A 26,985-nucleotide genomic window follows, 5' to 3' on the forward strand; every position below is an offset into this window, starting at 1 on the left:
GACAGACACATATACTCTTCTTAACCTACCTACTTGCTTCTCAGCAAAGGATATTAAAGAAGCAAAGTAAACCTGATTATAGAAATAAACTGGAATCATCTGAATCATTAATTTTTGGGGGGTTTTATGTCCCATTAAAATTCAGAAGAAAACAATTATCTGACAGCTGTTCCATGCTTTTTAAATTCAACAGATTTAACCTCTTGAAAACCTATTTGACCTTCTTCTATTGGTTTATCTTTTTTTTCTATGTTAAAGTTTTAACATTGCATATATTAATGAACACAATCACTTTTTCATCAGCAAAAACTTAAAAACATTGCTTGGATTACACGTTATATTATGAAAGCCATACCCATACTAAATACCATCATCAAAATGTTAATTTATGGTTCCAATAAAGTATTGGTTCATTGAAAAAAAGGTTAATTATAAAAGAACTCAAAATAATATTAAGTTGTTAATTGCACATATGGCATACATTTATATTAATGGATACGTTAAAAGACATTCAAAAGCATTAGGCAATCATCATCAATAAATTAAATATTTGTCATGATTAATTATTGCTTTTATTATTTATTATTTGCTTCAGTGAAGGTTTGGGAAAATGCATGCAAAACCAGAATATTTCTTAAACAATTGTATGTGTTTAACCAGATTTTCCTGTTACATTATTTATGTAATTTTTTTTCTAATAGAAATAATAATTTGAGCTGCCACACAACTTTTCACATTGGAATTCTGAAGGATTTGAATGGATCCTATGAGCAACTAATTGTATATCTAATGGTAATTATCTTTTTATTAACATAGTTTATTTATTGCTGTATAATCACAGAAAGTAGCAATTATTTTTAATTAATCAAAATGCCTAATAATTAATTTATAAAATATATAAAACTGCAATTGGTTTTATTTAACCTTAGTGCAATTAGTTTTGCATTAATGAAGTCAGAGTTCACCTTTCTTAATTTTGTCTATAATATTTACAATACCTTTTCAATAAATATTATTAAAGTTAATGGAAATATATTAAATATATTTTATAATAAAAAAATATTACTATCTAAATCTTAGGGGAAAAGTGCATAAAGCTACAATTTAAACCTACAGGAAGAGCAGATGATTATAATAATGTAACACATGGCATGGAAGTGCTGTGCACATGGGGAATAATGATAACACAGCCAACTTTGATATTTAAATGTATTTTCAAAAGCTCCCCAGGGATATCAGTTTTATTTGTAGTTTAAAGTACAATTTTTAAGCTTTGTATCACTAATTTTTATGCAAACATATGTTCCAATAGTTAAAGCATTCAGTTATTCACTTTCCACTAAAATACAATTGTTTATTGCAACAAACATTAGACCACTTGGAATTTAGAAAGCCTATTATTATGTTCCCTTAGTATAATGAATTTTATTTTTTTTAATGATCTTTGGAAATTTTATTTACAATATTTGAAGATTTATCTGCTAAATCAGGGGTTTTTCAAATCTGTTCTCAGGTCTTTTTAACAGATTTTTAAAAACCCCTGTGCCTTTTTCTACTGCACTATCAAATGACTGATACTGCATTGTAGCATCAATTTAACCAATTGCATCATTCACCCCTGGGGTATGACAGGTCATATATAATCCTGTACTTATCCTTCTCTTGTATTGGTCAAATCATTTATTACAGGACAGTCACTCTGGATCTCAGGGTATAATTGAAATGTTGGGTGGAATCCATAGTTTGCGTAAAAAGGAGTCAATTTGATAGAAGTATGATATGAGTTATTATGAGCAAACTCTGCTAGGGGTAAGAGTGTAGACCAATTATCATGCTGTTGGGTGGTATAACAATGGATGTAGTCTTCTAACCACTGATTAGTGCGCTCGGTCTGCCCATTAGTTTGGGGGTGAAAAGTGGTACTTAATCTTTGACCAATTTTGAGAGTGTGACAGAGTTGTCGCCAGAGTTTTGAGGTGAACTGAGTTCCCCTATCAGTGGTTATTGAGGATGGTAGTCCATGAAGTTTTATGACACAGTTAATCAATAGTTTGACTGTTTGCAAGGAGGTTGGTAATTTATGGTATGGAACAAAGTGTTCATTTTTTGTAAATAAGTCCACAACTACCATGATGGTGTTATTCTTAACAGATAGTGGGAGATCAACAAAAAAATCAATAGCTATATCCTTCCATGGTCTTTCTGGGATTGGGAGAGAGAGCAGATATCCAGCTCATTGCCTTCTATCAATTTTACAGGATGTGCAGGCTTCACAATTTGTTACATGTTTTTTTTTATATCCTTCATCATGTTGGGCCATCAATAAGATCTTTTGAGTAATTCAAAGGTTCTGTTAATCCCTGGATGACCAGCCAATTCAGACTCATATATCCATGTAAGAACAGAGTCTCTTAATGTGGGAGGTATGTAGAGTTTGGAATGATAGTAATATAGCCCATTCTGGTGACATTGGAGGTCATAGGAATTCCTGGTTTGATCATCATTTTGTTCCTTTTTAATGATTTCTGATATCTGAGTGATTACACCAAGCACACGGGTAGTAGGTAGTAGAGAACCAGTACGAGGTGGCAAATTAGGTTTGACTAGTAGTCTGGATAGCATGTCTACTTTGGTGTTTTTTTAAGCTGGTCGGTATGTAATTACGTAGTTAAATCTGGAAAAAAATAAACTCCATCTTACTGAGTGGGCAGTTGGTTTTTAAGTACTGGAGATTACGGTGATCTGTATAAATAATTATGGATTCTGAGGTACCTTCGAGTAAATGCCTCCAGTGTTCTAATGCACTTTTCATGGCCAGTAGCTCATTTTCACCAACATGATAGTTTAGTTCAGATGGAGATAACACTCTGGAGTAATAGGCCACAGGGTGAAGGAGTCCGGATTATGGAGATTTTTAGGATAAAATTGCACCTAGCGCATGATCAGAAGCATCTACTTCTAAGGTATACTGGAGTTTTAGATTGGGGAAAGAGAGAATAGGCGCTGTAATGAAGGAATTCTTCAGAAATGAGAAGGCTTCATTATTGCTGTAGTCCAGGTAAACTGGTTAATAGATTCGATGAGATCAATCAAAGGTTTTGCAATTGTTGAAAAGATTTTTATAAACTTTCTATAAAAAATTAGCAAATCCTAAAAATTTCTGAACTTTTTTTGTGCTTTGGAGTTGGCCAATCTTGTATAGTTTTAACTTTACTTTCTTCCATATTAATTCCTTTATGGGTTATGTGGTAACCAAGAAAAGAAATATCAGAGCTGTGAAAAATACACTTTTCGAGTTTGACATATAACTGATGTGCTTGCAATCTGGAAAGTACTATTCTGACATGTTTTATATGGTCGTTGAGGTTAGATGAAAAGATAAGAATATCATCTAGATATATAACTATGAATGTATCTAATAAATCACTTAATATATAATTGATAAACCTTTGGAAGGCGGCAGGGGCATTACAGAGCCTAAAGGGCATTACCTTGTACTCAAATAGCCCATATCTGGTTCTGAATGCTGTTAACCACTCATCTCCAAAACGTACACAAATCAAATTGTAGGCACCCCTAAGGTCTAATTTTGTTAAAATGGAGGCTCCCTGCAATCTCTCGATAAGCTCCGGAATTAGAGGCAAAGGATATCTATCTTTTATTGTTCTTTTATTGAGTTCTCTATAATCTACAATAGGTCGTAATGTGAGGTCTTTATTTCTAACAAAAAACATTCCTTCACCAGCTGGTGAGGTTGAAGGGCGAATAAAACCTTTACATAGGTTTTTGTCAATGTATTCTTTCAGTTTTAACAGTTCTGGATGGGATAATGGGACTATATGTCCGTATGGTATGTCAGAACAAGGTAATAAATCGATGGGACAATCATAGACCCTATGAGGGAGAAGACTTTCTGCTTCTTTTTTATCAAATACCTGGTTGAAGTCAACTCATTATATTGGGAAGGAATTTGGGTTTCTGAGATGGTGAGTAAGGGATATGATGGAAAGCAAGTGGCTGTACAATATGGGGATTGAAACTCAATTTTATTATCTGACCAATGTATGTTTGGTTGATGTTGACGCAACCAGTGTAAACCTAATAACATAGGGAATATTGGAGACGTGATGACATCAAAGGTGATGAATTCTTGGTGATTGTTAAAGTGGCATTAAAATAAAATGTGATATGCAGTAGAGCATATAGGAAGCTTTTTTATTTATGTATTTATTTATTTAAATGCTTAGGAGAGAAGTTTTAACACCATGAAATCAATCACAGTCCTTTAGAAAAATGTATGGACTACAAATCACCATTAAACTCTACGGGGAGTCGATAAATCATTAGAAAAAAAAATTCTTACGGATTGGGATAAACCCCTTTGTGTGATAACTATTCTTGTGTGTTGACTCCATTAGCATACGCAGTGTGCGCGGACATCTGAAATCAGAAAGATGGAAACGCTGTTGAATTTGAAAATTCTAACAACTTTGCAAAAAGATGTCAGAGATGTGTGATGGATTGAAATATTCCTGTTAACTTTTCCCCATGTAAGGAATAAAGGGTGTTATGGTGCCAGAAATTTAAATGAAAATGTATTAAATTACCTATCATTGGGTCTTCAAAAGGATTGAAATTGCATTTTTTAACCTTTACAAACACTATCGGCTAGATTACGAGTTTTGCGTTATGGGTGAAAAAGCTTCATAACGCTGCTTTTTCACTACCGCTGCTATAACAAGTCATGTAGGTATAGCTGTACCACACACTTTTTTGGCCATCACACAACATAACTACCGCAGCTTTCAAAAAGTCCTTTTTCAATGGGACTTCCATAGCGCCGGTATTACGAGTTTTGCCTGGGAGGCCAAAAAGTGAGCGGTACACCCTATACCGTCAAGATTTGTACCGCCATCTAAAGTCAGTAGTTATGGGTTTTATGTTACAAAGCTGTACCATAAAACTCATAACTAAAGTGTTACAAAGTACACTAACACCCATACACTACCTATTAACCCCTAAACTGAGGCCCTCCTGCATCGCAAAAATACTAAAATAACATTATTAACCCCTAATCTGCTGTTCTGGACATCGTCGCCAGTATAATAAACATATTAAACCCTAAACCGCCGCACTCCCGCATCGCAAACACTACTTAAATATTATTAACCCATAATCTGCTGTCCCCAATGTCGTCGCCACCTACATAAATGTATTAACCCCTAATCTGCCGCCGCCAACATCGCCACTATACTAAAGTTATTAACCCCTAAACCTCTGGCCTCCTACATCACTAACACTAAATAAATATATTAACCCCTAACCCTAACCCTAACACCCCTAACTTTAATATAATTAAAATAAATTGAAATAAAAATTCCTCATTACCTAAATAATTCCTATTTAAAACTAAATACTTACCTGTAAAATAAACCCTAAGCTAGCTACAATATAACCAATAGTTACATTGTATCTATCTTAGGTTTTAATTTTATTTCACAGCTAAGTTTGTATTTATTTTAACTAGGTAGACTAGTTAGTAAATAGTTATTAACTTTTTACTAACTATCTAGTTAAAATAAATACAAATTTACCTGTAAAATAAAACCTACACTAACACCTAACATTAAACTACAAGTAAATAAATTACATTAATTAAATACAATTAAAGGGTCAGTAAACCTTAAAAATAATGTTATATAATTCTGCACATAGTGCAGAATTATATAACATTATATTAGCCAAACTTTGTAAATCATAATATTCCCTTTTTATTTTGTAAAAATACCGCTGTTTTACAGACCCGCTCTCTGTACTCTGCTGAGCTCAGTAAAAACAACAGACCCGCTCAGCAGAGTACAGAGAGCGGGTCTGTAAAACAGTGGTATTTTTACAAAATAAAAAGGGAATATTATGATTTACAAAGTTTGGCTAATATAATGTTATATAATTCTGCACTATGTGCAGAATTATATAACATTATTTTTAAGGTTTACTGTCCCTTTAACTAAGTTACAAAAAAAATAAACACCAAATTACACAAAATAAAAGAGAAATTATCAAATATTTAAACTAATTACACCTAATCTAATAGCCCTATCAAAATAAAAAAAGCCTCCCCAAAATAAAAAAACCCTAGCCTACACTAAACTGCCAATAGCCCTTAAAAGGGCCTTTTGTGGGGCATTGCCCCAAAGAAATCAGCTCTTTACCTGTAAAAAAATTTTTACAAACAACCCGCAACAGTAAAACCCACCACCCACACAACCACCCCCCCCCCCAAAAAAAAACTACCTAAAAAACCTAATCTCCCCATTGCCTTGAAAAGGGCATTTGGATGGGCATTGCCCTTAAAAGGGCATTTAGCTCTTTTTCTGTGCCCAAAACCCTATTCTAAAAATAAAACCCACCCAATAAACCCTTAATAAAACCTAACACTAACCCCCAAAGATTCACTTACAGTTTTTGAAGACCAGACATCCATCCTCATCCAGCCGGGAGAAGTCTTCATCCAAGCAGGCAGAAGTCCTCACGAGACCCGGAACTAGCAGAGTCTTGAAACGCTGGATCTAAGGGAAGCCAAGTCACGGAACATAAGAGCGGAGAAATCAATAGTGATTTTGGATTCCCGGGAAAGTGAGAGTCATGGATTCAGCAGACATCAGGAACGTAAAGTATTGAAGCTAAGTGTATCACACTATATTGCATTTATCAACCACAGAACTTTCACCCATACCCCTTCTTACATGCTACTCACATGGGAATACCATTACAGATCATTTACTAGCAGTGACTCATAAAATTGTTATAGACCAATTGTGTTAGAATACATGTTTGGACATTTAGGGTCTGATTCCCGGAAAGCCCACATCTTTTTTTAGGGGCCGTTTTTTACACATTTTTTTAAATTTTTAACATTTTACACCACCCGGTGGTTATATGCAACATTGTTGTCATTTAATAAACTTATGTTATATGTATGTATTGCCAAAGATTTTTTGCTATTTTATATATAGAGTTTTTTGTTTACCAGTGTTTTTCCTTAGCACTATCGATCTCTTATATAGCTGCTTTCTTGTAGCGCTCGCCTCATTTGTTAACTTTTATTTGTATTCATTGAAGTGATTGGGATTTCACTTCGCTAGGGGAAGCTTGGCTATATCTATAGGGTTTTTTCATTGTTTGTACACCTGTTTTATCTTTTATTGTATTGTGTGAATGAAATATTTGAAAACTGTGTATTGGGAACTTAAATTAATATAAATGTTTTCTTTCATGATTCACATAGAGCATGCAATTTTAATCAACTTTCAAATTTACTCCTATTATCAATTTTTCTTCATTCTCTTTGTATCTTTATTTGAAATACAGGAATGTAAGTTTAAGAGCCCTATATAGGGCAAAATTACGAGTGATGCTCTAACAGTTACGCATGAGCAATATCGGGTTTTAAAGCGGATGTTTATGCGCACCGGATGTATCACTCATATTACAGATTGAAAGCAAATGCGAACGTGTGAGTGAATCGCGATTTACACTAGAATGATTACTGAAACCTCAGAGCTCTGGTTAACTGTTTCACAAAACAAGTGTCACACAATATACTAAAAATACATTTAAATTACAGTTATACTCATAATAATACTATCTAATAAAAATAAATATTTGTAAAAAATTTGCTCAAAGATATGATGGGGTCAATTTATCAAAGCGTCAATCTCAGTGCATTTGCCGGCGTCAATACGCTCACGAGACATCGCTGACGCGGTTCTGAATATGATACCCTTATTTATTTTAAAAAAACGTCAAAAACACGTGCGTCAATGACGATGCGAAGAGCATCGGACTGGTGTTAACTAACAGTCATCATGTCGTGGTTATTCGGGTTTTTCACAACTTTACTTATACCATTTCATTACTGTCCATGAACAAGCACATTTCTCTAAAGCTAATATTTTATTTTTCAACTGTTAATGTCCAAGAAATAGCTACATTTATACCTCAACAAACAATATCTCATAGAAAGTTATTTTTATATTTATTTGTTATACCAAAAAAAATCTGTCATATGATACTTTCACATAAATGAATGTGTATTTGTATTTCTAGAAGTCATGATATGCTTTTATCTCATTTTTTTTTTCATAAATGATTATTAATGCTAGAATTTGTACATATATCTTTGCACATACTTGTATATATATATATATATATATATATATATATATATATATATATATATGTGTGTGTGTGTGTGTGTCCCTAAATTCCTTTTTTGTTCTAAACAATGTTGTCTTTCATATCTCTGCATTTATTTATACCACTATGTGTGCAAAAGAGAGGGGGAGAGATAGAGAAAAAGAGAGGGGGGAGAGATAGAGCAAAAGAGAGGGGGGAGAGAGAGAGCAAAAGAGAGAGGGAGAGAGCGCAAAAGAGAGTGGGAGAGAGCGCAAAAGAGAGGGGGAGAGAGCACAAAAGAGAGGGGGAGAGAGAGAGCAAGGGGTGGGACCACTGTACTGCAAAAAATGGCCCATATGAACGGGCTTTAGGACTAGTACATATATAAATACATAAGTACACATATATAGACATATATATAAGTGCATTGGAGCCCTTTGCAGTCAAGTAGATGAAAACATTTAAAAGCATATTTATGCATATTCACATTTATTAAAATGTTATAGTGTGTATTTACAGTACATTTTTCACCTTCCAATGTTCTGCACTTAGCAGAATATGTTCTATGTGTTTAAATAGATATTCCTATATGTATCTGTATATATCTATACCTATATATAATCATCTATATTTGTGCAAAAACATTATATATACTATAAATATATATATATATATTTCTCAGACATCCCAAATCTCCCTGAAGTTCAGGGAGTCTCCCTGATTGTAATAGCGGCTCCCTGATGCCAGCAAATGGAGTGCAATCTCCCTGAAACTCCAAATACCATGGATCCAATGTGGCCTAAATCCGAAAAAGTGTTTCTTTAAGGAATGCCTTTAGTTCCTGGGATGTTATAGAACACTCAAAGCATGCATCAGTAACCAGAAAGCCCCCACTGATTTTAATAAAATAAAACACAAATACTACCTTATTTACTACACGTAATTAAACTTCATATTCTAAAATATTTAAGCTTTCAACAAGCGTACGATCACTGGAAAATAGGTTTGTTGTATGTGGTTGTGCAATAAAGTAATTTTTTTTAATGTGACTTTATTGGGAAGCTACTTTAATGATAAGTCTCTATCTTATTTAGTGTTTCAAGGTGTCCAATGGAGGGGGGGGGCGGCGCAGTAGCGGGTGAAGCCACCTCCCTGAAATGAGTTTTTGCAGGTTGGGATGTCTGTATATCTATTTATGAATAAATATAACATATTCTTCTATGTAAAGAACATTGTAATGAGAAAAATTCATATTTTCATGTCAGGTTAGCGCACATAAGAATATGCAATGGTGTTTTTGCACGTGAGTAGGGTGTTTTTTTCTACTTTTTTTGCTCCATCTTCTTCTATGGGGGAACACGTAAACGCATTCACAATATTCTAACTTCGGCTTTTTGTGTGCATCGGGTTAGCGCACGGGTTGAGTGTACGTTAAAACATTTTACTTTTAACTTGTAATACGAGCACTACCCAATGCACGCAAAAAGCTAACTTCTATAGGCGTTAAATACCGCTCCACTCGTAATCGGGCCCATAGTTATTTTTTTTATAAAGCTGAGGTAATAATGATCACCTGACATGCATAAATGTGTATTTATTTGAATAGAGGCTTATGGGAGCCCGTATATGTGCAAATAAAAGTTATATAACTATAACCAAAGGCCCTTAATTATATGGGGATAGCACACATCTTTGTTTACAACCTTGTTTATTAAAATAGTTTATTATAGTTTTAATCTGTTGGGTTTGCTGAAAAAAAACAATATATATTGTGAGTTTCACACTGAAAAATGGCCTACGGTAAAGCTTAAATGTTAGCAGTATCTAAAACTTCAAAATAGCTTAGGGGTGGAAATGGCTCAGCAGTTAAGGCATTACTCTGAATGATCTACGGAAATCATGGAAGTTTCAATTTAACTTTCATGTCCCTTTAAGAATATAAAACGCATGTTTAGCAGTTTTCCTTTACTAGCAGGGTTTTCACAACTAGATATACCTCTCACCTCCAGTCGCCCAGCACATTCAATATGTTCTTGTTCTATTTTAGTTTAATAAATGTGTTGTGATTTTAGCTGAGGGAGCTGTGAATTTACAAAAAATATATAGCAAACCATTCAAATGTCACTTCATTTGATCAGGCACTTTTCCTTTGGAAAATTGAAAACCATAAACCATCTCACAAGACATAATATAAATGCATGAGTAATATAAAGAACAGAGCACATTAAAAATAAATAATGCGGGACCTGAGAGGCATTTATTCTGTGCATGATATGTACATTATTTCTTTGTAATTTTAGCAGAATATTTCTTGCAGTCTATTTGAATTAAAGGGCCATTAAAGTTTGTTTTATTGTTGTTGCTTGCATCTTACCCTCTTTACACTGTTAGGATGTTCTCTGTCTTCTTAACAGTGCTGGGCTTTACACATCGTCCTACATCTTCCCCCTTTGATGACATCAAGACTCTGCCTGCGCGGCGTGCTTAGCAGCGTAGGCAGTCCCCCATGATCTGATCCAGCTTTGAAACCACGTGATCACATTGATAATTGCATGATTTCCTTTTTACTAATAGTGTATACATCGGAACTTCATTGTGAAAACTATTGTACCGGCATAAAGCAGTTAAATAGAGTTATTTAAAATGTATTACTTATTCAGTAATTACTTATTCAGTAAATAAACCATACTGAATAAAATATTTACTTTATTCTCTTTGTGAAAAATCATACCTAGGTAGGTTTAGCAGCAGCAATTCACTATTGTGAGCTAGCTTGTGATTGGTAGCTAAGCACATATGCCTCTTGTCATTGGCTCAACAATGTATTCAGCTATCTCCCAGTAGTACATTGCTGCTCTGTCATAGCTGCCAACTGTTCCATTTGTTGTTGTTTTTTTTGTTTTTTTTTGGGAAGGGTTGGCTTCCTGTCCCTGCCTTTTTAAGTCTGTTCCTTGGTTAAGTTATTATGTATATAGATAATTAATTGTGTGTGCAGTGCAGTACTCCCACCACAGATGTTGCTGTGGCTTTTAATTTCATTCTGCTGTCTCACGCATTCAGTTTTTTTTCTGTAGTCTTCTTTATTTGTGGTCATCTGTTACACTGAGGTTTAGCAGTGTGTAGGCAGGTGCCATGTAAAGGAAAGCCATGAGATGTGATGTATAATACCAGGGTGGGCAGAATGCTATGTGTGAGAAAGCAAGGCATCTCAATTGTGTTGCACAATTTGGGACATGTTTAATTGCCCCATTTAATACTAGGGCTGTGCTTAGTTCAAAAATGTATCCTTACCTCAAAAAAAGCCACCTACTTTAACTAGTGTTTTAGCACAAATAAGCCATACGAAACAAATCTACATATATTGTTCTCCATTCCAGCAGCCCCAGGAGTAGTGAGCAGGTTAAACATATTGAGGTAATATCACAGTCTAATTTCATGCTGTGTAACATCTATATAAACCAGGGTGCTTTCTGGTGTCCTACTATACAGATGCTGAAGGATTTATTTGGTGTAAAGGATTTCTTTGTATGCTAGTTATGTGCTTAAGAGTGAGGGAGGTGGCGAGCAGCTTGATGATCTAAACAGCATTAAAGGGCTATAATAGTGCAAAAAAAAATGCTCAAATATGAGCATGTCTGATGAGCCAATGACAAAAGACAAATATTTGTAGCCACCATCAGCAGCTAGCTCCCAGTAGTGTATTGCTGATGATGATGTGTACATATTCCTTTTAACAAAGGTTCCCAAGAGAACAAAGCAAATTTGATCATAGAAGTGAACTTAAAATTACATGCTCTATCCAAATCATGAATGTTTCATTTTAATTTTCCTATACCTTGTTATGTGCTTGTTTTAGGGGGCCTTGGAACTTTCTTGAAATATTGGTAACTATGCTCTAAATCTGACTATAACTATGCAGACATCCCAACTCTCCCGGTAGTTCCGGGAGTCTCCCGCATTGAAATAGTGGCTCCCTGACCCCCGCAAATTAAACACAAGATCCCGGAAAGAGCAGTGCCAGAGAAAATCAAATTTGTGCCTGCACTTTTCATTTCTACCTGTAGGTGTCACTGTTCCATTATAACTCAATGTAAATAGTTACTGCATTCATCTCTGGACTTTCTCCCCCTTTCTGATCTCTAGTGCGGTGCGAGACATAGTAGACCTGATTCAGGTGAGATGTGCAGACTCCCATACTTTCTATTGTGCCAGACTCCCAATGCTAAATATTGTGCCAGACTCTCATGCTGTATATTGTGCCAGTCTCCCATGCTGTATATTGTGCCAGACTCCCATGCTTTATGTTGTGCCAGACTCCCATGGTGTATATTGTGCCAGACTGCCATGCTGTATATTGTGCAGACTGTCATGCTGTATATTGTGCCAGACTGCCATGCTGTATATTGTGCAGACTGTCATGCTGTATATTGTGCAAACTGCCATGCTGTATATTGTGCAAACTGCCATGCTGTATATTGTGCAGACTGCCATACTGTATATTGTGCCAGACTCCCATACTTTATAGCTATAAAATGGTTATATAGATATTTATACATGCAAGGTTCATCTTGTTTTTAGATGGGTGTTTTTCTCCCCCACATACTCTTTGTGATAACATTTTCAACTTTTTCATAATCAGAGCACTGAGGAATTCTGAATTGGGACAGGAGGGGAACGGTTGGGGGGGGGGTTGAGGGGGGGCACCTCCCTGACATGAGTTCTTTCAGGTTGGAATGTCCGACTATGGGGTCGATCACAACATATTATCTTAAGTTTTCACTGTTTTTCTATTGTTTTTCACCTCTAAAAATGAGTTACCAGCTTGCCAAAAAGGCGCTATACTTAACATTGGCCAGTCATATTCTCAGTGATCACAATCTATTTTCTTTAAAGTGAAGGTCAAGTCCGCCTCACTCGATTCCAGTATTATCATTAACATGTAAAATAAACATCATGTTCATTGATCAAAATCTTGAGAAATAATTTTGTCCTTTTAATTTTTATTTTTCAATTACCCTCCGTTTCACCGCAACTGTCCGCCCGACATCTTCCCTCATTTGATTGACTTTTTTTTTGTCTTTTGCTCCAATTCCTTCACTTCCCCCGTGGCGTCCTGCCCCTATCTACCCACGTCATCTGTAACAATTGCGCATTCGTCTAAGTGCGGCTCTCTTCAACTACTTCATGCGTGTGCATGATATGCGCATGCATATTACGCTGTATGCTTTCCTTCAGTGCTATGTTCTTGAAATTGCCATGCATGCACGAATGCTCTTACAATACGCATGCGCAGTTTGAAACCAGTCTTGTGCACGAGCTTTGAAGTGATGCGGCGGGCTTGTTGAAACGCTCGCTACGTCAACAGGGCCAAATAAGGAAGTGGATCGGGGGAGGAGTAAAAAGACGAAACAAAGGTTTTTTATATATAGAATTTATTAATAAATAATTGGGGTTTTTTTTAAATTTATCTTAGCGACTGTAATAGTTAGAGCATACTGTTTACATAGGTGGTGAGCATCGGGTAAAAATTGACCTTCACTTTAAACTTTTTAACAAATTTTAAGCACCATTTTGCAATTCTTGAATTTAACACCTAAAGGTAGTTGATAAAATGCATAAAAGTGTCCCTTTCAACATATTTGAGTATTTCAAAACTATTTGTAATTTAAATATTTATTTTTAACATGATGTGCATGACACACTTATAAAGCCAACAACGACATTTCATATGTACATGTGAATATATAGACTACATTAATTTATCTTCTCTTCATCACTATTGTTTAGTCCATAATTATAAGCTAGTCCTGTAACTTTCATATGTGTGTATGTATATATATATATATACATATATATATATATATACTGTATGTATGTATATATATATATATATATATATATATTTATACAGTATATGTATATTTAATGGCTATATACAAGATTTCGTGTACAGCAAACAAGATGTGCATGTAACATGGAAAAAAGCTGATCAAGATCTCTTGAATGGGTTTTTGTAAAATTAGAATCCCAAAAATCATGATTTTAATTCAAGCTATTACACTTACAAAACTTAAAAAATAAATACTACAAGATTGTTTTTTTTTTATTTCAAAATAATTTAAAATAACATGTCAGTGTAAACAAAAGTCAGACAAGGAACCCCAAGGGGAACCTAGAGCGGGGTGCGCTGGGTGAATGCAAAAATGTGAAACTGTACACAAACCATATGGCTCCTGTGAAATAGGGCAGAAAGTCAATACCAGTATAAGACAAAAAGATGTCGGCGGCAAAGTTCCTCTGGTCTTCGGCGTGAAGATTTCTAGAAATTAAAAGTGAGAAAGAGGGCGCCACATAGCGTGATACTGTTGATACAGGTTCAGAAGGCAAATAATTCAAAAAGGCTTACCGAACAGCTCTGCACCGTTCTGTGACCTGTGCTATCAGGCAGACTAACACTCTCAGTGGTTAGCACACTGGGTGGCCTCGGATAAGATGCAGACAGGTGGATCTCAGCGTTGTTCGATTGACACACTGGGTGGCCTCGGATGTGGTGCAAACAGGTGGATCTCAGCAGAGCTGTTCGGTAAGCCTTTTTGAATTCTTTGCCTTCTGAACCTGTATCAACAGTATCACGCTATGTGGCACCCTCTTTCTCACTTTTAATTTTTAAAACATGTCAGTGTAGAATTTTTAAATTGGCGTTTAGTATATAATTATTTTTATTCTTTATTTATAAAGCGCCAACAGATTCCGCATCTCCCCACATATTCTTTCAATGGGGCACACCTCGTAACTTTATGCTTTTACAATTTACAGTGTGAGAATTGTATATTGAAGAATTTATTTTAGTTGATTTAAGTAGCAACCACTTTCTTCTACAAGAAAACCATTTCCTTCATTGTTCTTCTTGATTGAAGGTGAAATCCTCACAGAATCAGAAAACACTTTACGTTCAGTCAATGATTAGAAAAAAATAATTACTTTTACATGAATAACAATTTTTTTAAAAAGTGAGCAAATATGAACAGATTACTAATTATCCCTATAATAAAATCACTTTTAATATTGTTCAACATATCTCACAATTTTAAACATGTTAATTATCAATCCAAACAACTCTAATTAATTTTTTTAGCTGGCAATTAGCTTTTGTATTTGCCATTTTCAAGACAAACGCTAAGTGATATCCAAACACAGAAATACACTGTAAGAGGCGCACTTGCACAAAAGTTTCAGAATAATTGATGTCATAAAATATACTCTGAATCAAATAAAGTTATCTTGACTAGAGTGCAGCCCAATTAGGATAAAATGGATAAATTGTCCATAAACAACAAATGTGTCATCAAAAATGCTAGGGCAACTTCTACTCGTACCATTCAGGCAATGGCTGGAAACAACCTACAATATTCAAAAGAAGGGCTACCTCATATTGTATCACCTTTTATCTAGAAAGTAATTATCAAAGGTTGTAATTACTCACAATGTTATTGGCCCCAAGCGTAGGCTGATACTCTTAATAGCCAGTTCACTGGCAATCAGGTCATTGCTTGGTGGAGCACACAGCGAAAAATCAGGGCAGTCTAAGTAAGTAAAAGCCTGTGCTTATACCACTAAATACTTAGAGCCAACAACATTTTGAGTAACTACAACCTTTGATCTATGCTTTCTTGATACATGAGTTTCACAATAACATGGCCTTAAAGGGACAGTCTACAATAGAATTTGTATTGTTTTAAAATATAGATAAAGCTTTATTACCCATTCCCCAGTTTTTCATGACCAACACAGTTATATTAATATATGTTTTACCTCTGTGATTACCTTGTATCTTAGCATCTTCTGACAGCCCCCTGATCACATGACTTTTTATTTATTATCTATTGACTTACATTTAGTACTGTGTTGTGCTAAATCTTAAATAAATCCTTGGGCGTGAACACAGTGTTATCTATATGGCCGACATGAACTAGCAGTCTCCTCTTGTGAAAAGCTAATAAAAACCATCACCTAGATTACGAGTTTTGCGTTAGAGGCTATGCGGTGCTAACGAGCAGTTTATGCTCACCGCTCACTTACAGACAGCACTGGTATTACAGGTTTTTACAAACCCGGCGTTAACCGCAAAAAAGTGATCATAGAGCAAAATTTTGCTCCACATCTCACCTCAATACCAGTGCTGCTTACGTTAGCAGTAAGCTGGCTTAACATGCTCATGCACGATTTCCCCATAGGAATCAACGAGGAGAGCCAGCTAAAAAAAAAACTAACACCTGCAAAAAAGCAGCGTTTAGCTCCTAACGCAGCCCCATTGATTTCTATGGGGAAAATACATTTATGTCTACACCTAACACCCTAAAATGAACCCTGAGTCTAAACACCCCTAATCTTACACTTATTAACCCCTAATCTGCCACCCTGACATCGCCAACACCTATATTATATTGATTAACCCCTAATCTGACGCTCCGTACCCTGCCGCCACCTACATTATACTTATGAACCCCTAATCTGACACCCCAATATCGCCGACACCTACATTATATTTATTAACCCCTAATCTGCCACCCCCAATGTCGCCGCAACCTACCTTCACTTCTTAACCCCTAATCTGCCGCCCCCAACGTCGCCGCCACTATATTAAAGTTATTAACCCCTAAAATCTAAGTCTAACCCTAACATCCCCTGACTTAATAGTAATTTTATTTAGATTTATTTAAATTATATTTATTACCTAAATAGTTCGTATTTAAAACTAAATACTTACCTATAAAATAAACCCGAAGCTAGCTACAATATAACTAATAGTTACATTGTATCTAGCTTAGGGTTTATTTGTATTGTACAGGCAAGTTTGTATTTTTTTTAACTAGGTAGAATAGTTATTAAATAACTATTTAATAACTACCTAGTTAAAATAAATACAAATTTACCTGTAAAATAAAACCTAACCTAAGTTACAATTACACATAACACTACACTATAATTAAATTACTTACCTAAATTAAATACAATTAAATACAATTAAATAAAATTATCTAAAGTACAAAAAACCCCCCCACTAAATTACAGAAACAAATTACAAGATTTTTAAACTAATTACACCTAATCTAATCCCCCTAACAAAATAAAAAAGCCCTATCCTACACTAAATTACAAATAGCCCTTAAAAGGGCATTGCCCCAAAATAATCAGCTCTTTTACCTGTAAAAAAAAGTACAAATCCCCCCCAACATTAAAACTCACCACCCACACAACCAACCCTACTCTAAAACCCACCCAATACCCCCTTAAAACAAACTAACACTAACCCCTTGAAGATCACCTTACCGGGAGAAGTCTTCACCCAACCGGGCCAAAGTCCTCAACGAAGCCGGGAGCAGTCTTCATCCAAGCCGGGCGAAGTGGTCCTCCAGACGGGCAGAAGTCTTCATCCAGACGGCATCTTCTATCTTCATCCATCGAAGTCTTCTAACTAACTGATGGTTCCTTTAAGTGACGTCATCCAGGATGGCGTCCCTTCAATTCCGATCGGCTGATAGAATTCTATCAGCCAATCAGAATTAAGGTAGAAAAAATCCTATTGGCTAATGCAATGAGCCAATAGGATTGAGCTGGCATTCTATTGGCTGATTGGAACAGCCAATAGAATGCCAGCTCAATCCTATTGGCTGATTGGATCAGCCAATAGGATTGAAGTTCAATCCTATTGGCTGATTGCATCAGCCAATAGGATTTTTTCTACCTTAATTCCGATTGGCTGATAGAATTCTATCAGCCAATCAGAATTGAAGGGACGCCATCTTGGATGACGTCACTTAAAGGAACCGTCATTTAGTAAGAAGACCGATGGAAGTCTTGAAGATGGACCCGCTCCGCGCCAGATTGATGAAGATAGAAGATGCCGTCTGGATGAAGACTTCTGCCCGTCTGGAGGACCACATCACCCGGCTTGGATGAAGACTTCTCCCGGCTTCGTTGAGGACTTCGGCCCGGTTGGGTGAAGACTTCTCCAAGTAAGGTGATCTTCAAGGGTTAGTGTTAGGTTTTTTTAAGGTGGTATTGGGTGGGTTTTAGAGTAGGGTTGGTTGTGTGGGTGGTGGGTTTTAATGTTGTGGGGGATTTGTACCTTTTCTTACAGGTAAAAGAGCTGATTACTTTGGGGCAATGCCCCGCAAAAGGCCCTTTTAAGGGCTATTTGTAATTTAGTGTAGGGCAGGGCTTTTTTTTTATTTTGGGGGGGCTTTTTTATTTTGTTAGGGGATTAGATTAGGTGTAATTAGTTTAAAAATCTTGTAATTTGTTTATTATTTTCTGTAATTTAGTGTTTTGTTTTTTTTGTACTTTAGATAATTTTATATTATTGTATTTAATTTAGGGAATTCATTTAATTATAGTGTAGTGTTAGGTGTAATTGTAACTTAGCTTAGGTTTTATTTTACAGGTACTTTTGTATTTATTTTAGCTAGGTAGTTATTAAATAGTTAATAACTATTTAGTAACTATTTTACCTAGTTAAAATAAATACAAACTTGCCTGTAAAATAAAAATAAACCCTAAGATAGCTACAATGTAACAGTTATATTGTAGCTAGCTTAGGGTTTATTTTATAGGTAAGTATTTAGTTTTAAATAGGAATAATTTAGTTAATGATAGTTATTTTTATTTAGATTTATTTAAATTATATTTAAGTTAGGGGGGTTAGGGTTAGACTTAGATTTAGGGGTTAATAACTTTAATATAGTGGCGGCGACGTTGGGGGCGTCAGATTAGGGGTTAATAAATGTAGGTAGGTTGCGGCGATGTTAGGAACGGCAGATTAGCGGTTAATAAAATTTAACTAGTGTTTGTGAGTCGGGAGTGCGGCAGTTTAGGGGTTAATATATATATATAGTGGAGGCGATGTCCGGTTCGGCAGATTAGGGGTTAAAAAAATTTTATATAGTGTTTGCAATGTGGGAGGGCCTCGGTTTAGGGGTTAATAGGTAGTTTATGGGTGTTAGTGCACTTTTTAGCACTTTAGATAGTAGTGTAAGTAGTTAGTAGTGTAAAACTCTTAACTACTGACTATAAAATGTGGTACCAGCCTTGACAGGAGAGGGTCTACCGCTCACTTTTTGTCAGACTCGTAATACTGGCGCTATGCAAGTCCCATTGAAAATATAGGATACGCAATTGACGTAAGTGGATTTGCGGAATTTCCAAGTCTGACCAAAAAAGTGAGCGGTACACCTGTACCTTCAAGACTCGTAATAACAGCGGGCGTTAAAAAGCAGCGTTGGGACCAGCCAACGCTGCTTTTTAAGCCTAACGCAAGACTCGTAATCTAGCCACATGTGATTAAGAGGCTGTCTATAGTGGCTTGGAAACTGGCAGAAATTTAGAGGTTTAAATGTAATAAATTATATTAATATAACAATGTTGGTTGTGCAAAGCTGGGGAATGGGTAGTACCTAAAGGCATTATCTATTTTTTAAACAATAACAATTTTAGTGTAGACTGTCCCTTTAAACAAAAAACACATTTTTAGTTGGTTTGTTGAAAACACGTTCAAGACTCTTACTCTTACAGTAACACTAACCCAGGTCATTATCTTAACTTAAACCATAACACTAACCATAGCCCTATCCCTAGCTCTAAGCATAACACTAGCCCTATCCATACATTAACTCTAGTCTGAAACCTAACCTTTAAAGGATTACTTTCTGTTATAATTTTTAAGCTAAACAACTAACATATTAAAGTTAATAAACATTAAGTAAAACCTACTGACCTATATTTTCTCCAAAACGAAGTTTCATAACGTTCTAAAAGTTATATCTTTTATTCGCCGATGATGTCACGTTATCCTGCCCACTATTTTCAGCACTGAGTGTTCAAAATACTTAAACCAATAACTTTGTGTTTAAAGCGCCATTTTGAAACCTAGGTATTGTAAACGGATTGCAACAGAACAAAGGATACCCACGGAGTGGGTTTGGAAAACAATTAAATTTGCAGGCAAGATTTCTGATATACGGTAGAGATATGTTAATGAAATGCTATTGATAAAAAGCGTATTTGGGGTAGTTAGTTAGTAACAGGCATAGAAAATATTTACTTACAGTGGCCCTTTAACCATTTCCCTAATTCTAAATGTAACACTAACCCTAACTTTAGCACTTAACCTAGAATTTGCTCTAAGCATAACACTAACCCTAGCCCTAAGCCTAACTCTAACAATAACACTAACCATAACCCAGGCCCTAATCCTAACTGTAAAACTAACCCTAGCCCTAACCCCAACCTTAAAGGGACACTGTACCCAAATTTTTTTCTTTTGTAATTCAGAAAGAGCATGCAATTTTAAGCAACTTTCTAATTTACTCCTATTAGCAGTTTTTCTTCGTTCTCTTGTTGTCATTATTTGAAAAAGAAGGCATCTAAGCTTTTTTTTTTGTTTCAGTACTCTGGACAGCACTTTTTTATTGGTGGATGAATTTATCCACCAATCAGCAAGGACAACCCAGGTTGTTCACCAAAAATGGGCCGGCATCTAAACTTACATTCTTGCATTTCAAATAAAGATACCAAGAGAATGAAGAAAATTTGATAATAGGAGTAAATTAGAAAGTTGCTTAAAATGTCATGCTCTATCTGAATCACGAAATAAATTTTTTGGGTACAGTGTCCCTTTAACTGTAATACCAATCCTAGCCCTAACACTCTCTCTATTACTAACCCGAGTCCTAACTTTAACCATAACACTAACCCTAAGCCTAACTCTAATTTTAACACAAACCATAGTAATATTTTTTATTTTATTTTTATTTTTTTTTAAAGTTTTTATTGAGGTTGTGCGAAAAAACAATACAGCTTATGCAAAATAATATCGTACAAAACATGCATAAATGGTACATTTCACATATACTACTTCCATCTAAATAAGTAAAATCTGCAGCATAGGCTATACTATGGAAGAGTCAGGAACCTCTTTTCTATAAGTATATGATAAAATAGATTAACAAGATATATTTCAAGCAACAATGACAGTACATATGCTGAGCAAGATGAGTTTCCTCACTTAATATTTAGGCACCCTCTGTACTTACTCTAGGAGAGGAAAGTGGGAAATGTGAGTGGACCTATAAAAATATAGTGAATGAACACTTATGCTGTTAAATAATATTACCATTGGAGGGGTCCTTTCTAGAATTAATGTAGTAAGATATGTAGGTATAACAGAATGTAATAATCGATATATATATCTAAACATATATAGTAAACAGCAACTAGTGACCAAGGGGTCACTAGTTAAATATTTAGAAAACACAGTAGAATATATAGGTATGGTGCAGTATAGAAAACATGGTGACTTAGAATAGGATGGCAATTAGTATGTCAAACAATAGATACAGTAAGGGCACCATTCCTGTACTAACATAATATGATATATAGATATGGTATAATATTCATTATGCGGTATGGGTAAGATAAACCGCGCAGAGAATTCTCCCAGATTGGGAGACTTATTGTGTGGGGTGGTGGGGGGGGGAGGTGGGAGTTAGAATAAAGTAGATAATTAAATGGTAAATATGTTCCATATAATGGTATCCATAAGTTTAGTAATCATAATGAGGATACTGAAGAAGAAAAGAGTAATCTAGCTTATGGGCAGTAATACTTTGCTAAACTCTCAAGTACAGGTAAGGGCTTGCACCTAGCTAAAATGAAGGGAAAGAGGGCTTTGCTGCCTCGGCCGCTGGCAGTCCAACCCCCATATAGTAATATCACTAATGTTATCCTAAGGGCTTGGCATAGGAGTGAAGCGGAAAATTAAACTTGGTGACCTATACACTGCAAGAAGCAATATTGAGAGAAAACAGGGTGCGTATAAAGGAAATTTACTCAGCTAACTAGTATGAATGATCAGTCCTGCTGACCTAATTAGATAGTAGATTTTATGATGAGAAGCTGCATATTTCATGAACATCTCTGTGAGTGCCAAAAACAAGGAATCAGTGTATCTAAGACAAAATGCCACATAGCATCAAAGATAATCATATACAGATAACATAGCATCTAGATTTCGCCAGCATTCTGGTAGGTGCACCTAAAACAGTAGACAATTTTTACATAAATATGCATACAAAGAGAGAAGCGCTCTACCAGGAACGAACAACAGCTCAGTGGCTTGTTCTATGCCGATTTACCACCCGGAAGCAGCCTCTTTTAGACCAGTGTGCTTTTCACAGAAGAAAACTTTCCTGAAGTATATCAGTCTGATCCCGCCAAGTAAGGTCAGTCCAGCCCCGAAATACCAGGCAATTCTCCTCTGAACAAGGAACATGACAACCCCAGACGATCGTTTCGGCCTCCTATGGGCCTCGTCAGTGAGGTGCAGCCACATTCCTCTAAGCACACTGGGCAAGGAGTCCACGTCTGGTTTCCCCCATCACCCATAGGGAGACTTCCCCAGGGTCATAATAATTTGCATACAAAGAGAGAAGCACTCTACCAGGAACGAACAACAGCTCAGTGGCTTGTTCTATGGCGATTTACCACCCGGAAGCAGCCTCTTTTAGACCAGTGTGCTTTTCACAGAAGAAAACTTTCCTGAAGTATATCAGTCTGATCCCGCCAAGTAAGGTCAGTCCAGCCCCGAAATACCAGGCAATTCTCCTCTGAACAAGGAACATGACAACCCCAGACGATCGTTTCGGCCTCCTATGGGCCTCGTCAGTGAGGTGCAGCCACATTCCTCTAAGCACACTGGGCAAGGAGTCCACGTCTGGTTTCCCCCATCACCCATAGGGAGACTTCCCCAGGGTCATAATAATTTGCATACAAAGAGAGAAGCGCTCTACCAGGAACGAACAACAGCTCAGTGGCTTGTTCTATGGCGATTTACCACCCGGAAGCAGCCTCTTTTAGACCAGTGTGCTTTTCACAGAAGAAAACTTTCCTGAAGTATATCAGTCTGATCCCGCCAAGTAAGGTCAGTCCAGCCCCGAAATACCAGGCAATTCTCCTCTGAACAAGGAACATGACAACCCCAGACGATCGTTTCGGCCTCCTATGGGCCTCGTCAGTGAGGTGCAGCCACATTCCTCTAAGCACACTGGGCAAGGAGTCCACGTCTGGTTTCCCCCATCACCCATAGGGAGACTTCCCCAGGGTCATAATAATTTGCATACAAAGAGAGAAGCGCTCTACCAGGAACGAACAACAGCTCAGTGGCTTGTTCTATGGCGATTTACCACCCGGAAGCAGCCTCTTTTAGACCAGTGTGCTTTTCACAGAAGAAAACTTTCCTGAAGTATATCAGTCTGATCCCGCCAAGTAAGGTCAGTCCAGCCCCTAAATACCAGGCAATTCTCCTCTGAACAAGGAACATGACAACCCCAGACGATCGTTTCGGCCTCCTATGGGCCTCGTCAGTGAGGTGCAGCCACATTCCTCTAAGCACACTGGGCAAGGAGTCCACGTCTGGTTTCCCCCATCACCCATAGGGAGACTTCCCCAGGGTCATAATAATTTGCATACAAAGAGAGAAGCGCTCTACCAGGAACGAACAACAGCTCAGTGGCTTGTTCTATGGCGATTTACCACCCGGAAGCAGCCTCTTTTAGACCAGTGTGCTTTTCACAGAAGAAAACTTTCCTGAAGTATATCAGTCTGATCCCGCCAAGTAAGGTCAGTCCAGCCCCGAAATACCAGGCAATTCTCCTCTGAGCAAGGAACATGACAATCCCAGACGATCGTTTCGGCCTCCTATGGGCCTCGTCAGTGAGGTGCAGCCACATTCCTCTAAGCACACTGGGCAAGGAGTCCACGTCTGGTTTCCCCCATCACCCATAGGGAGACTTCCCCAGGGTCATAATAATTTGCATACAAAGAGAGAAGCGCTCTACCAGGAACGAACAACAGCTCAGTGGCTTGTTCTATGGCGATTTACCACCCGGAAGCAGCCTCTTTTGTGCTTTTCACAGAAGAAAACTTTCCTGAAGTATATCAGTCTGATCCCGCCAAGTAAGGTCAGTCCAGCCCCGAAATACCAGGCAATTCTCCTCTGAACAAGGAACATGACAACCCCAGACGATTGTTTCGGCCTCCTATGGGCCTCGTCAGTGAGGTGCAGCCACATTCCTCTAAGCACACTGGGCAAGTAGTCCACGTCTGGTTTCCCCCATCACCCATAGGGAGACTTCCCCAGGGTCATAATAATTTGCATACAAAGAGAGAAGCGCTCTACCAGGAACGAACAACAGCTCAGTGGCTTGTTCTATGGCGATTTACCACCCGGAAGCAGCCTCTTTTAGACCAGTGTGCTTTTCACAGAAGAAAACTTTCCTGAAGTATATCAGTCTGATCCCGCCAAGTAAGGTCAGTCCAGCCCCGAAATACCAGGCAATTCTCCTCTGAACAAGGAACATGACAACCCCAGACGATCGTTTCGGCCTCCTATGGGCCTCGTCAGTGAGGTGCAGCCACATTCCTCTAAGCACACTGGGCAAGGAGTCCACGTCTGGTTTCCCCCATCACCCATAGGGAGACTTCCCCAGGGTCATAATAATTTGCATACAAAGAGAGAAGCGCTCTACCAGGAACGAACAACAGCTCAGTGGCTTGTTCTATGGCGATTTACCACCCGGAAGCAGCCTCTTTTAGACCAGTGTGCTTTTCACAGAAGAAAACTTTCCTGAAGTATATCAGTCCAGCCCCGAAATACCAGGCAATTCTCCTCTGAACAAGGAACATGACAACCCCAGACGATTGTTTCGGCCTCCTATGGGCCTCGTCAGTGAGGTGCAGCCACATTCCTCTAAGCACACTGGGCAAGGAGTCCACGTCTGGTTTCCCCCATCACCCATAGGGAGACTTCCCCAGGGTCATAATAATTTGCATACAAAGAGAGAAGCGCTCTACCAGGAACGAACAACAGCTCAGTGGCTTGTTCTATGGCGATTTACCACCCGGAAGCAGCCTCTTTTAGACCAGTGTGCTTTTCACAGAAGAAAACTTTCCTGAAGTATATCAGTCTGATCCCGCCAAGTAAGGTCAGTCCAGCCCCAAAATACCAGGCAATTCTCCTCTGAGCAAGGAACATGACAATCCCAGACGATCGTTTCGGCCTCCTATGGGCCTCGTCAGTGAGGTGCAGCCACATTCCTCTAAGCACACTGGGCAAGGAGTCCACGTCTGGTTTCCCCCATCACCCATAGGGAGACTTCCCCAGGGTCATAATAATTTGCATACAAAGAGAGAAGCGCTCTACCAGGAACGAACAACAGCTCAGTGGCTTGTTCTATGGCGATTTACCACCCGGAAGCAGCCTCTTTTAGACCAGTGTGCTTTTCACAGAAGAAAACTTTCCTGAAGTATATCAGTCTGATCCCGCCAAGTAAGGTCAGTCCAGCCCCGAAATACCAGGCAATTCTCCTCTGAACAAGGAACATGACAACCCCAGACGATCGTTTCGGCCTCCTATGGGCCTCGTCAGTGAGGTGCAGCCACATTCCTCTAAGCACACTGGGCAAGGAGTCCACGTCTGGTTTCCCCCATCACCCATAGGGAGACTTCCCCAGGGTCATAATAATTTGCATACACAGAGAGAAGCGCTCTATCAGGAACGAACAACAGCTCAGTGGCTTGTTCTATGGCGATTTACCACCCGGAAGCAGCCTCTTTTAGATCAGTGTGCTTTTCACAGAAGAAAACTTTCCTGAAGTATATCAGTCTGATCCCGCCAAGTAAGGTCAGTCCAGCCCCGAAATACCAGGCAATTCTCCTCTGAACAAGGAACATGACAACCCCAGACGATCGTTTCGGCCTCCTATGGGCCTCGTCAGTGAGGTGCAGCCACATTCCTCTAAGCACACTGGGCAAGGAGTCCACGTCTGGTTTCCCCCATCACCCATAGGGAGACTTCCCCAGGGTCATAATAATTTGCATACAAAGAGAGAAGCACTCTACCAGGAACGAACAACAGCTCAGTGGCTTGTTCTATGGCGATTTACCACCCGGAAGCAGCCTCTTTTAGACCAGTGTGCTTTTCACAGAAGAAAACTTTCCTGAAGTATATCAGTCTGATCCCGCCAAGTAAGGTCAGTCCAGCCCCGAAATACCAGGCAATTCTCCTCTGAACAAGGAACATGACAACCCCAGACGATCGTTTCGGCCTCCTATGGGCCTCGTCAGTGAGGTGCAGCCACATTCCTCTAAGCACACTGGGCAAGGAGTCCACGTCTGGTTTCCCCCATCACCCATAGGGAGACTTCCCCAGGGTCATAATAATTTGCATACACAGAAAGAAGCGCTCTATCAGGAACGAACAACAGCTCAGTGGCTTGTTCTATGGCGATTTACCACCCGGAAGCAGCCTCTTTTAGATCAGTGTGCTTTTCACAGAAGAAAACTTTCCTGAAGTATATCAGTCTGATCCCGCCAAGTAAGGTCAGTCCAGCCCCGAAATACCAGGCAATTCTCCTCTGAACAAGGAACATGACAACCCCAGACGATCGTTTCGGCCTCCTATGGGCCTCGTCAGTGAGGTGCAGCCACATTCCTCTAAGCACACTGGGCAAGGAGTCCACGTCTGGTTTCCCCCATCACCCATAGGGAGACTTCCCCAGGGTCATAATAATTTGCATACAAAGAGAGAAGCGCTCTACCAGGAACGAACAACAGCTCAGTGGCTTGTTCTATGGCGATTTACCACCCGGAAGCAGCCTCTTTTAGACCAGTGTGCTTTTCACAGAAGAAAACTTTCCTGAAGTATATCAGTCCAGCCCCGAAATACCAGGCAATTCTCCTCTGAACAAGGAA

Source organism: Bombina bombina, chromosome 3, assembly GCF_027579735.1.
Source record: "Bombina bombina isolate aBomBom1 chromosome 3, aBomBom1.pri, whole genome shotgun sequence".
NCBI classification, from domain to species: Eukaryota; Metazoa; Chordata; class Amphibia; order Anura; family Bombinatoridae; genus Bombina; species Bombina bombina.